Raw genomic sequence first — 13,051 nt, forward strand, 5'->3', positions numbered from 1 at the left:
TCTTATATTGTAATATTAATTCTTGTGATTAAGATATTAGCATAGCTTATCTCTAAGGGATACGAACTGTATCAGTAGATTACAGCTCATCTTGTCAGAGTATAAACTATCTAAATTTAATTATAAGATATAAGATTTAATCTAACATACCACTATCTATCTTTCTAAAGCACGTATCATATCCAGGGATCATGACATGTCAATAGAGGGTACAGGTCGTGTAGGCTGGATCAATACCTCAAAAAAAATAAAAAAATATAAAATAAAAATATAATTTTATTACATAAAAATTAAATATAAAAAAAATAAAAATCTATTTACAGGCTTTATCGTATTTTTGGATTGAAAAAATTTAGCCACGCATCAAGCTCTCTAGCTCCATAATCTCCCAATATTTGATCCCTAAAGCTCTTTGATTTTTTTTCTATTTTTTTCTTATTTTTTCTTTGATTTTTTCTCCTTCTTACTCTTATTTTTAGATCTCTTATTTATAGATAAATTTTTCATATTTTTTTGGTAGGAAAAAGAGTCCTAAAATCCTTAGAATTCGTATAATATCCATTACATTAATTTCTGACCATCGGATCAGTTTCGAATGGCTTAGATTTGTCCAAAAATCATAGTTTTAATCCTTATCAATGTCAGATTCAACCACAGCCATTCGATCATGCCCCAGATGAATTTTTGACTATTGATCAATGCCTCTGATTTCCTTAACACAGTCGGGATCGATGCTGGCCGTTAGACAGACTCCAGATTCATTTTCGACCGTCGGATCATGCAAAGAGGCTTCCACCCGTCGTGGACTGTGATGTGGACCACAAACTATTTTTGTGGACTGCGCCCTTGACTCTGTGGATCGAGTGGTCGATCCACCATGCATCGAAGGTAATTTTTAATATTTTTTAGGATATTTTGACTTCATTTTTGCTCTAATTTTCATCTGAAAAAATAAGAAAAAATATATATTAAATTTTTTAAAAATTTTATATTATTTTGATGTTTAAATTACTCAATTAAATCAACATCTATTTTTTATAAATATACTCTAATTTTATATTTTTTAAAAAAAATATTTATTTTTATAAGAAAATCTAATTTATTCATGAAATTAGATTTTTAAGAAGATATTAGCACCATAAATTATCAAAAATACCTACAATAAATATAAAAATATATCACTTATCAATGCATGATATGCACGCTTTAGAGAGTGAATATCGAAAAATTGCTGACCTTCGTCGGACGTGGATGGAAGAGGTGGCGGCCGCCAACATCAAAAAGACCGCTGCCGCCGAACAGCTTCAGGTGGCAACTGAACGAAAGAAGATGCTCCAAGAAGAGATCTCATGTTTGACGGCCGACCTTCAATCCTCCAAAGCCAAACTTGAGTCAGCTCAATAGAATATCACGTCTCTCGAGTCCTGGATCAGGAGCAAAAAGCATTCCATCAGTCAGCTTCGGAGAGAAAGAGACGGATGCATTGAAGAGCTAGAAGCAGAGTGTGACAGGCATTGGACCACTTTGAAAAGGCTGGCACTAGCCGATGCTGAGGTGGCCTCTACGAAGGCTGAAGCTGAGTCGGCGAAAGGCGTCTTGAGTCTGGCTATTGAGAACTTCAAGGATTCGGAAGAATTCAAAGATGAGATTCTCGAGGGTGGATTCACCTCTTACTGTGTCGGATATGAAGACGATCGAGATGCGATCAGAAAATTATATCTGCACTTGGACTTGAGCAGCGTTGTTCCTCCTAGTTTGAGAGAAGAGGCTGATGAAAAGGATGCCACACTAGCTGAAGGAGATGCACCGACTGCACCAGGATCTGCTCCAACTACTGAGGCTGTGCCGGAGCAAGGAGATGAAGAAACCGACTGGTGATCGATGTATCATTTTCATTGTTCTTTTTGTAGTCAGACTATTCAATTTTGTAATCGAACTTTGGGTATAATTTTGTACTTTTCTTTTCAATGAATGAAAAAAAAAATTTCTAAGTATAGATTCTCTTTTAATATTTGTACTTTCAATGTCATGGAATCACAGTCGGACAATCGATTATCCATCGGTGAACTGGATGTTCAGTAATAACTGTAGTAGAATTTATCCATTAGTGGGATATCAGTTGACATACTTTGTATACCTTTTAGGTACTTAGACATTTGATAGACGGTGATAAGTCAAATATCCTTCGATTGACCGTAGTCAAGTCAGTATATTTAGATATTTGATAGACGGTGGTAAGTCGAATATCCTTCGACTGATCGTAGTTGAATCGGTGTATTTCCTACTCAATCAGGGTCAAGTTGGCATAATGTTCTGCTTAGCTAAAGCTAAGTCGGCATGAATAGTCCTTCGACTAAAGTCAATTTTTGTAGTAAAAAATCAAAATATAGTCCGTCAGCCAGTTTTTACAGTAAAAAATTGGGATGTAGTCGGTAAAATGATCGATTGTTTATCGGTCTAATATCATTCCATAGATGTAATTGATCGAAGCTTTCATGATTTTGAATTCCAATATTTTTTTTTTGAACATTGTACATGGGAATAACTTTATTGGTAATACATCTTCAAATTGTCGGCATTCCAAATCCAAAGAATAGTTGTTCCATCAAAAGTTTCTAGTCGATATACACCCGATCAAAGTGTCTTGATTATTCTGTAGGATCCTTCCCAATTTGAAGATAATTTTTTCTGATCTAGAGACTTTGAGATTTTTGCCTTTTTTAAGATCAAATCTCTTAGACGAAAGACCTTCGGCTTGACTTTTGAATTATAATACTGGGCCACTCTCTGCCGATATACTGCCATTCGAACTTGAGCTTGTTGTCGGACTTTCAAAAGTAAATCTAAATCGGTTCTCCGATATTCTGAATTGCTTGGCTCATTATACTGTTCTACTCTTGCTGATGGTAATCTGATCTCAAGTAGAATCATCACCTCTGTCCCATAAGTCAGATTGAATGGTGATTCTCCCATCGATATTCGAGGAGTTGTCCGATATGCCCATAGGATCAGATATAACCCTTCCATCTAGAGGCCTTTAGCTTCATTCAGTCTGATCTTGAGATCATGTAGGATTGTTCGGTTTGTTACCTCCACCTCATCGTTGGATTGTGGATGGCCAATTGATGTGAGTTTGTGCGTAATATAAAATTTGGCATAAAATTCTTTGAAGTTCTGATTGTTGAATTGTCGACCATTGTCGGTGATGATGGTATGTGGTAGACCGAATCTGCATATGATTAACTTCTGAATGAAGTCTTCTATCTTACTTTCAGTGATCTGTGCCAAAAGTTCAGCTTCTATCCATTTGGTGCAGAAATCAATGGCAACTACAATGAACTTTCTCTGATCGAATGTCGGAGGAAAAGGATCGAGTATATCGATTCTCCATTGTGTGAAAAATCATGATGCAACAATTGATGTCAGCTGACTGATCGATTGATATTGTATATTAGCAAATTTCTGGCATGGTTCACACCTTCGAATAAGTTCGGCTGTATTTTTCTTCATGGTGGGCCAATAATATCTATGTGGTAAAACTTTATAAACCAAAGATTTACCCCCCAAGTGATTTTCACAAATCTCCTCATGAACTTCTCGAGGTGTATAGTCGACATCCATTGATCTCAAATATTTCAGTAAGGAAAGAGAGAATGACCTTTTATAGAGTTGTTCATTTATTAAAATATATTATGAGGCCATCTGTTGCCCAGCTATGCAACCCAAGAGGGGGGGTGAATTGGGTTTCTAAAAAATTTTAAGCCCAACAGATAACTTATGAAGAACAAAACAATGGCTTTAAATCAATATTAATTAACTAAAGTAGTATTGCAAGGATATAATAAAGAAATAGGATAAAGCGATAAAGCACACCACAAACACAAGGATTTATAGTGGTTCGGTGCTAACCTTGCACCTACATCCACTCCCCAAGATCCCACTTGGGAATTTTAATCCACTATCCTTTGTATTCAACCCGAATACAAAACGTCGGAAACTCCGACACTAGCTATCCCAAGCTAGAATACAAGACGTCGGAAACTCTGACCCTAGCTATCCCAAGCTAGAACACTTGTTTCTCGGGTACAAGCAAACCCAAAACACTCCGATTTCAGGTTCGGATCAACCTTTCCTTGTTTTGGAAATCCTCCAAAAATAAGAGCAAAAACTCACAAAGAGTAAGAATATTTAGAGCACAGATGAATACAATAACAGCTCCTTAAATGAGCAAATATAACAATAAAAGCTTTACTCAAATGAAGAACCCCTTTTTCAGATTTTCTCAAGATGAATGAACGGTTGAACGCTTGAGAAGAGGTTGATTGTTGATTGAAGATCTCTTGAAAGCTTTGAACGATCTCTAGATCAAGGTTGAAACGATAGGCGTGAAGAATTCTCTCCTTGAAAGATCTTCCTTTTCTCTTTCACAATCTCTCTGGTATATTGTGGATCCTCTCTCTTTTTCTCTATGGATATTTCGTTGATCTCAGGCTTTTTCTTGCAAATTTCGGATCCTCTCTTCTGTTCTTCTCTTTTTCCTCTCTTTTCTCTTCTCATTTGATTTCACGTTTGATCCGCTATTTAATCTGCAATTTCTTTCATCATTTAAAGCATTTTGTAGCATTAGAAGCAAGAGAAAACAATTTAGGCAGATAAAGAGCCGTTAGAGGATTTTTAGGAAGCATAAATGGCAATTAAAACGGGCAAAAAAATAGCCGTTGCTGACATTTCCCGTCGCAGGGGTCGACTCATGAGTCGACTCATGCTTCAGGAGTCGACTCATGAGTCGACTTCTGTTGCAACAGACCAGAAGATCTGATTTCTGAATTTTTCGGCTCAAATCAGCAGAGGTCGACTCATGAGTCGACTCATGCCTTGTGGGTCGACTCATGAGTCGACTCACAGGTCGTGCCAAGCCAAAAATCCAGCGTGCCATGGGAATTTTTTCGTGCCATTCAGCTCATAGTGCCATGAGTTGACTCATGAGTCGACTCATGCACTTCAAACCTTCATAACTTCAAAAATATTAGTCCAAACACAATAAAATTTTTACCAATAGATTTCAAATCATTTGTTCTACCAAATGGTACTATCAAATCAGGATTTTAGTGAAATTATGATTTTGCCCTTGAAGAGCATAAGGACTTTTTCAATTGTTTGTATCCCTTCAATCTGCTTTGTAATCATCAAAATCAATCTAGGAGCAACAATCTCCCCCTTTTTGATGATGACAAAACATATGAACAAAAATATTTATGTTAATGCATTAATTTCAAAAGAATCCATTATAGGTGTATATGCTTGAAAAGAGTATGATTCTTTTGACATGTAATATAAATGCAAAAATAGTTTGTCCATTTTCTTAAAGATTTGAAAAGGGTATTAGATCATTTTGAGTTCAAGATATTTCAGAGCAAGAGAAGATAAATAACTTTTTCTATGTATCAGAGCAAAAATAATTTTTACAATGATATCAGAAAAGATTTTTTAATGTATCAGAGCAAGAAAATTTTTAATGTATCAGAGAAAATTTCATACAGTATCAGAGCAAATGTTATAATATTTTAGAGAAACCTTCACACTGTATCGGATCAAATGTTATCATGTATCAAATCAAGTTGAAAGAAATTGTAGGATGTATCAGAGTAAAACAAATTTCTTATTGATGTCTCAAGGTGAGTAAAATTTCAAAAGCAAGTTTGAATATCAGAGCATATATATAAAAAATACTTATTTGCATTGTACTCATGATTTTGCTTTTGATGGATTAAAGTTCTGTCTGATACCAAATTTCGATACCAAAATTTCTCAAAGTTTTGTTTAATCTTTCAATCCTTATTTTTGTCTAATTTCTCCAATATTTGTTTAATTTCTTCAATATTTGTTTTAATTTAATTTCTCCCCCTTTTTCTCATAATTTAGGGTTTTGCTTTTTGTCTAATTTCAATTTTTGTTTAATTTTAATTTCTCCCCCTTTTTGACATCATCAAACATAGTTAACTCTTTCTTTTCCTTTTCTGAAAATATTCTTTAATTTCTTCCTCTTTAGAGTTTTTCACAGATGTTTGCTCCCCCTTAATATAGCAATTATCAATAGCAAACAACAATAAGGAGAAGATAATATTTCAACAGATGTATCGGAGATTGAAATATAACCAAAATATAATCATTACAAAGAGGTAGAAATATAGGTAAAAGATGATTCCATTAAAATCATAATTGTTTCAATACATAAAATTCAACCAGCTAAATGTCAATACATGGCCCCAAGGTATAGATCCTAGAACAAGATACTAACTCCTAAGATCTAGATAAGTCAATGATCAGAGTCATCAGATATAGGGTGAGGAGATGATGGATCAGAAGTGCGTCCTCTACCCCGTCTGCCTCTGCCACGAGTGGAGGTGATGGCACGAGCAGGAGAACGAGATGAACTAGGTGGCTGAGAATGCTGAGATACTAGGGCTGATATCATGAGTCTGATAGAATCAAGTACGTTCAGTGCTCTGGAAACAGATTGAAGTAGAGCAGTGAACTGGGTGGTAGCATGCTCACTCGATCCTCTGATCTCTTTCCTCAGTAGCTCATATCCTCCTTCTAGTGCTTCTCTGAGCCTGCCAGCCTCTACAGTGAGGTCTGTGACCTCAATGGTAGACTCCTGTGGCTGGGGATGGGCCAATGCAAGGACTTGCCCCTGCAAGTCAAGAACTCTGCCAGTAAGTCTCCAGACGGTATCCTCAAGCTGCTGTATCCTGACGGACTGATCTGAAATCATTTGAAATATAGTGGAGATGTGGGGAGTAATGGTCTGATCAGAAGAAGTAGCTCCAGGTGCAAAAGAAGTACTACTCCACTGGCTAGACAACAAAGAAGCCACACGCTGAGATATATGCTCGATCTGATCGTCAGCCAGTCTGAACTCTGAATGAGGTGCTCTGCTCTCTGGCTGATACACTGGTGTGGGCATCCTAGTAAACTCAGAAGGGCCAGCCTCAGTATCAGGAATGAACTGGGTATCTGGTGAAGCTGCCCTGAAATCATGTACAGGAGAAGATGGACCTTCTTCTTCTACTCTGCCTTCAGTTCTGTCTTCAGCTCTTTCCTCAGCTCTCTCCTCAGCTCTTTCTTCAGAGCCCTTGATCCAACCACCAACAGTCTTTGTAATTCCCATTCGGTGTAGGCTGTGTTGGTTGAAAGTGTCCACATGTGAGAGCTTGGTAGGTGTCTCCCCCTCACAGCTAACACCAAACCTCCTAAAAACTCTAGTAAGGGCCATACCATAAGGCAAGTGTGCCTTGGATCTGTTCAAAGTTTCTCTCATGGCCTCTATCATAAGTGCAGGGAGGTTTAGGGGGGTCTGAGTGATGATATGAAACATGACACATACATCTCTGCCAGATAGTAAGTCATGTCTACCACTCCTAGGAAAGAATAGTTTTGTCACAATCTGATGCAGGACCCTCATCTCAATGGACAGTAGCTTTGCTTCCAATTTGTTTAAACTTCCTGAAAAATCTTCTCCTAAGATAATTCTGATCCCTTCTTCTTTAATTGGGAGTTCCATATATGAGTATCCTTCACTAGGCAACTGAAGTATCTCTCCCAATATCCTAGAATCCAAACAGATGTCAATCTCCTTTACAGTTGAAGTCACAGACCTGTTTCCATAATTTAGGTTCTGGTAGAACTCTCTGACTAGATCAACATAGGTGACTTCCTTAAGAGAGCAATAAAGTTCCCATCCTTGATTTTTGATCTTGGTAGCAAAAGTAAAGCCTTCTTTCTCAAAGAACCGAAAATCTATATTTTTCCCGGTTTCTACTTTTCTATCAGAAAGAAGATTTACACTGGGGCTTATGGAGGATTGAGAGGGACCTTGAGCAGGTACAGAAACTGGAGCGGGAACACTAGAAGACTGACCAGCTTGCCTTTTCTTTCTGACAATTTCTTCAGGCTCACGGATTGATTTCCTTCTTTGGGGAAGTTTCATCTTTGGAGCCATATCCAAGTAAGAAGATTTGAATTGAGAGTAGGAGAGATCACAGGAGAGTAAAGAAGAATTTTGGTGGAGAAAAGAAGTGGATTTTGACTGAACGGTGAAGTTCTAGGGTACGTTCCACCCGCGCCTATCACTGCGAGAAAGCACAGAAAAGTCCTTTTCAAGGAGGCGATTTTTGGTGGAGAGAAGGAAGGAGAATTGCCTCGAAATTGATCCTTGGATTTGGAGCAAAACAGAAGTTTGGAGAGGACGGCTTTCGGAAGGAAGACGACGAGAAGATGAGTCGTCTCATAAACAAGGTTTCCCGTTTTAAAAACAATGAACCCGATGGAAGTTGGTGGGATTTACAAGTTTGCCATTGAGTCGACTCATGGGGGTCGACTCATGAAGTTCAGAAAATCAGGAAAAATGCAAATAAATTCCAAAAAAATTCAAAATTTTGGGAGAAAGAATTTTGCTCAATGATAAGTTTTTAGAGTGATAAAACTGAGCTTTTGGAACCAGGATAGATGTTGAAAATTGAGCTCTAAGAGTTTTTGACATCTATTCTTTGGAAATTGAGAAATTTCAGATAAATGGATCTAGAATTCCTAGATTTCTCCTAATTTCACAGAATCTTTCCTCACTAAGGGCCTTTGTAAAGATATCAGCTAATTGATTTTCAGTGCAAACATATTCAAGAATTATATTTTTGTTTTGAACATGTTCTCTTATAAAATGATGTCTTATTTCAATATGTTTAGATCTTGAATGTTGTATTGGATTTTTAGATAGATTTATAGCACTTGTATTATCACATTTTATTGGTGTTTCATTAAGTTTGATTCCAAAATCTTCGAGTTGTTGCTTAATCCACAAGATTTGAGCACAACAACTTCCGGCTGCAATGTATTCGGCCTCAGCCGTAGACAGTGCCACCGAATTTTGTTTCTTGCTAAACCATGAGATTAGGTTAACTCCAAGAAATTGGCAAGTTCCACTTGTGCTTTTTCTATCTAATTTACATCCAGCAAAATCAGCATCAGAATATCCTAACAAATTAATTTGTGAGTCCTTAGAGTACCATAACCCTATAGTTTGTGTACCATTTAAGTATCTAAGGATTCTTTTAACAGCATTCAAATGAGATTCCTTAGGATTAGATTGATATCTTGCACATAAGCAAACACTAAACATGATATCAGGCCTACTTGCAGTTAAATATAATAATGAGCCAATCATACCTCTATAGTATTTTAAGTCTACGCTTTTACCTTCATCATCCTTGTCAAGCTTACATGAGGGACTCATTGGTGTGCCAATTGGTTTGCAGTTCTCCATTCCAAATCTTTTGAGTAGTTCCTTGGTGTACTTGCTTTGGGTGATGGAGATTCCCTCTTTTGATTGTTTGATTTGGAGTCCGAGGAAGAAGGTGAGTTCTCCCATCATGCTCATCTCGAACTCTCCCTGCATAAGCTTAGCAAAGTCTTGACAAAGGGATTCATTAGTAGACCCAAAAATTATGTCATCAACATAAATTTGTATAATTAGCATATCATTTTGGTTTCTTTTAATAAATAGAGTTGTATCCACATTGCCTCTTGAGAAACCATTATTTAGTAGAAATTTGCTTAGCCTTTCATACCATGCTCTAGGTGCTTGTTTTAGACCATATAAAGCTTTATTTAATCTAAAGACATGATTGGAAAAAGCATGATTTTCAAATCCAGGGGGTTGTTCTACATATACTTCTTCAGAAATATATCCATTTAAAAATACACTTTTAACATCCATTTGAAATAGTTTGAATTTCATAAAGCAAGCATAAGCAAGTAGAAGTCTAATGGCTTCTAATCTAGCAACAGGTGCAAAGGTTTCATCAAAATCAATTCCTTCTTCTTGATTATATCCCTTAGCAACCAGTCTTGCTTTATTTCTAATTACATTTCCATGCTCATCTAATTTGTTTCTAAAGACCCATTTTGTGCCAATTATTGAATAATCTTTAGGTCTTTTCACTAAGGTCCAAACATTATTTCTTTCAAATTGACTGAGTTCTTCTTGCATAGCATTAATCCAGTTATGATCATTTTCAGCTTCTTCAAAAGTTTTAGGTTCAAGTTGAGATACAAAAGCACAATAATTAAGTACATCTCTAAGTGAAGAACGTGTTTTTACCCCATGCATAGGATCACCGATAATTAATTCCTTAGGGTGGTTGTGAACATACCTCCATTCCTTGGGTAAGTCATTTGTACCTTGAGGTTGTTCTTGAATTTCTTCACCTTTCTCATTTTGTTCATCTTCTTGATCCTTGTCTTCTGGAGTTGCTGAATCTTTTAGAGTGATCTCCTTCATACCTTCTATTAGTGGATCTGCATCATCAACACCCTCATTCTTCCTTGAAGGAAGATCGTTAGATTCATCAAAGACAACATGTATGGACTCCTCAACTACTAAGGTTCTTTTGTTGAACACTCTAAATGCTTTACTAGTGGAGGAGTAACCTAGAAAGATTGCTTCATCTGATTTTGCATCAAATTTACCAAGTTTTTCTTTGCCATTATTTAATACAAAACATCGGCAACCAAAAACATGAAAATAGGCAATATTTGGTTTTCTTCCTTTCCAAAGTTCATAGGGGGTTTTCTTTAAAAATTGTCTTATTAAAGCACGATTTAAAATGTAACATGCTGTGTTAATAGCTTCCGCCCAAAAATATTTTGGAAGGTTGCTTTCACAGAGCATGGTACGGGCCATTTCTTCTAAGGTTCTATTTTTTCTTTCAACTACCCCATTTTGTTGGGGTGTCCTAGGAGCAGAGAAGTTGTGGCCAATTCCATTTTTATCACAAAAATTTTCAAAGTCATGATTTTCAAATTCTGTTCCATGATCACTTCTAATATTTTGAATTGAAAACCCTTTTTCATTAGTGACTTTTCGATGAAATTTCGTGAAAATTTGAAAAGTTTCATTTTTGTGAGCTAAAAAGAAAACCCAAGTAAAACGAGAGTAATCATCAATTATTACAAATCCATATCGTTTTCCTCCTAGACTAGTGGTTTTAGTTGGTCCAAATAAATCCATATGTAAGAGCTCTAAAGGTCTAGAAGTTGAAATAGTGTTTTTGGATTTAAATGATATTCTAGTTTGTTTACCTAATTGGCATGCATCACAAATTCTATCCTTTTCAAAATTTAATTTTGGCAAATCGAGAACTAAATCCTTTTTGATTAATTTTGAAAGAGAATGCATGCTAATATGTGCAAGTCTACGATGCCACAGCCAACTAGTCTCATTTATTTTAGCATTTAAGGAAACTAGGCATTGCATGTCTAATTTAGTTAAATCATTCACGTCTACCATATAAACATTGCCATGCCTATGTCCTATAAATTTAATGCCATCGTTAATAGGACTCGTCACAATGCATACAGATGATTCAAAACTTACTTTATACCCTTTATCACAGAATTGACTAATGCTAAGTAAGTTATGCTTTAAACCTTTAACAAGTAAAACATTCTCAATGTATTTGGAGGGAGTGATACCAATGTTACCTATCCCGATGATCTTTCCTTTGCCATTATCTCCAAAGGTGACCATCCCTCCATCCTTAGCATCAAGCGTGATGAATTGTGATTCATCACCAGTCATATGTCTCGAGCATCCGCTGTCAAGATACCATTTTCTGTTTCCTTCTTGGGATGCTAGACACACCTGCAAGCACAGATCAAGTTTCTGTCTTAGGTACCCAAGCTTTCTTGGGTCCTTTCAGGTTAGTCAGAATGGTTCCTTTTGGAACCCATATTTTCTTTGTGTTTGCATATTTGTTAATAAGACATGTGTATGATTTATGTCCTATTCTTCCACATTTAAAACAAGTAATATTTGTAGGCTTTTTGCTTGAATAATTTGCATAAATATCCTTCAAAAATTTTTGTTTCTTCAGGGGTTTATAACCAAGTCCAGCCTTATCATATATAGCTTTCTGATTATCAAGGATCATATTTAGCTTGTTTGAACTTAAGGTGAACTTATCTACTATAGATTTCAGCCTGTTAATTTCATCCTTAAAGTTTTGATTTTCTTGAATCAATGTGAATTTTTTAATTGAAAGAATTTCAGCTTGTTTCACTAAGGACTGATTTTTCAATTTCAGCTCTTTGTTTTTCTTCCCTAGTTTCTTTAATTCATCAATTGAATCATAGAAAGCTTCATGCAATTCTTCAAAAGTAAATTCACTAGTGGATTCAGAAGTTACCTCATTTTCATGTGCCATCAGGCACAGATTGGCTTGTTCAGTTGAGGTTTCCTCGTCGGAGCTTAAGTCATCACTCGCACTCCAGGTCGCCATCATTGCCTTCTTTTTGAATTTCTTTGGACCTTTCTTCAATTGAGGACATTCGGATCTGAAATGTCCTGGCTTCTTGCACTCGTAGCATATAGGGGTTTGATCTTTCTCCTTTTCTATGCTTTGATCCCCTTTTGTAAATTTCTTTCTCATCCCCTGTTTCCTTTTTCTTAGAAACTTCTTGAATTTTTGGGTGATGAGAGCCATCTCCTCATCCTGATCTTCATCTTCAGAGTCATCTGTTTCATAATCAGGTGAAGTTGTGGATTTGAGGGCAATGGTTCTTTTCTTTTTGATTTCATCCTCTTGATGTTGCATCATGCTAAGTTCATGAGTCATCAAGGATCCAAGAAGCTCTTCTAGAGGTAGAGTGTTCAAGTCCTTTGCTTCTTGGATGGCAGTCACCTTGGCTTCCCAAGTTCTTGGCAGTGACCTGAGAATCTTCCTTACAAGTTCACTGTTAGTATAAGATTTGCCAAGACTCTTTAAACCATTGATTATATCAGTAAAACGAGTAAACATAGCAGTTATGGACTCATCATGCTCTATTTTGAACAGTTCATATTTATGTACAAGCATGTTTATTTTAGACTATTTTACTTGATTTGTTCCCTCATGGGTGACTTCTAACCTATTCCATATTTCTTTAGCAGATGCACAAGTAGAAATGCGATTAAATTCACTAGCATCTAGTGCACAATAAAGAACATTCATAGCTT

General features: G+C 36.3%; 1 pseudogene; it reads right to left on the reverse strand.

Annotated features, from left to right (window-relative positions):
* Positions 1-11,249: 11,249 nt before the first annotated feature.
* Positions 11,250-13,046, reverse strand: LOC140858795 (uncharacterized; annotated as a pseudogene).
* Positions 13,047-13,051: the final 5 nt, after the last annotated feature.

This window comes from Elaeis guineensis, chromosome 6, assembly GCF_000442705.2.
Source record: "Elaeis guineensis isolate ETL-2024a chromosome 6, EG11, whole genome shotgun sequence".
Lineage (NCBI taxonomy): Eukaryota > Viridiplantae > Streptophyta > Magnoliopsida > Arecales > Arecaceae > Elaeis > Elaeis guineensis.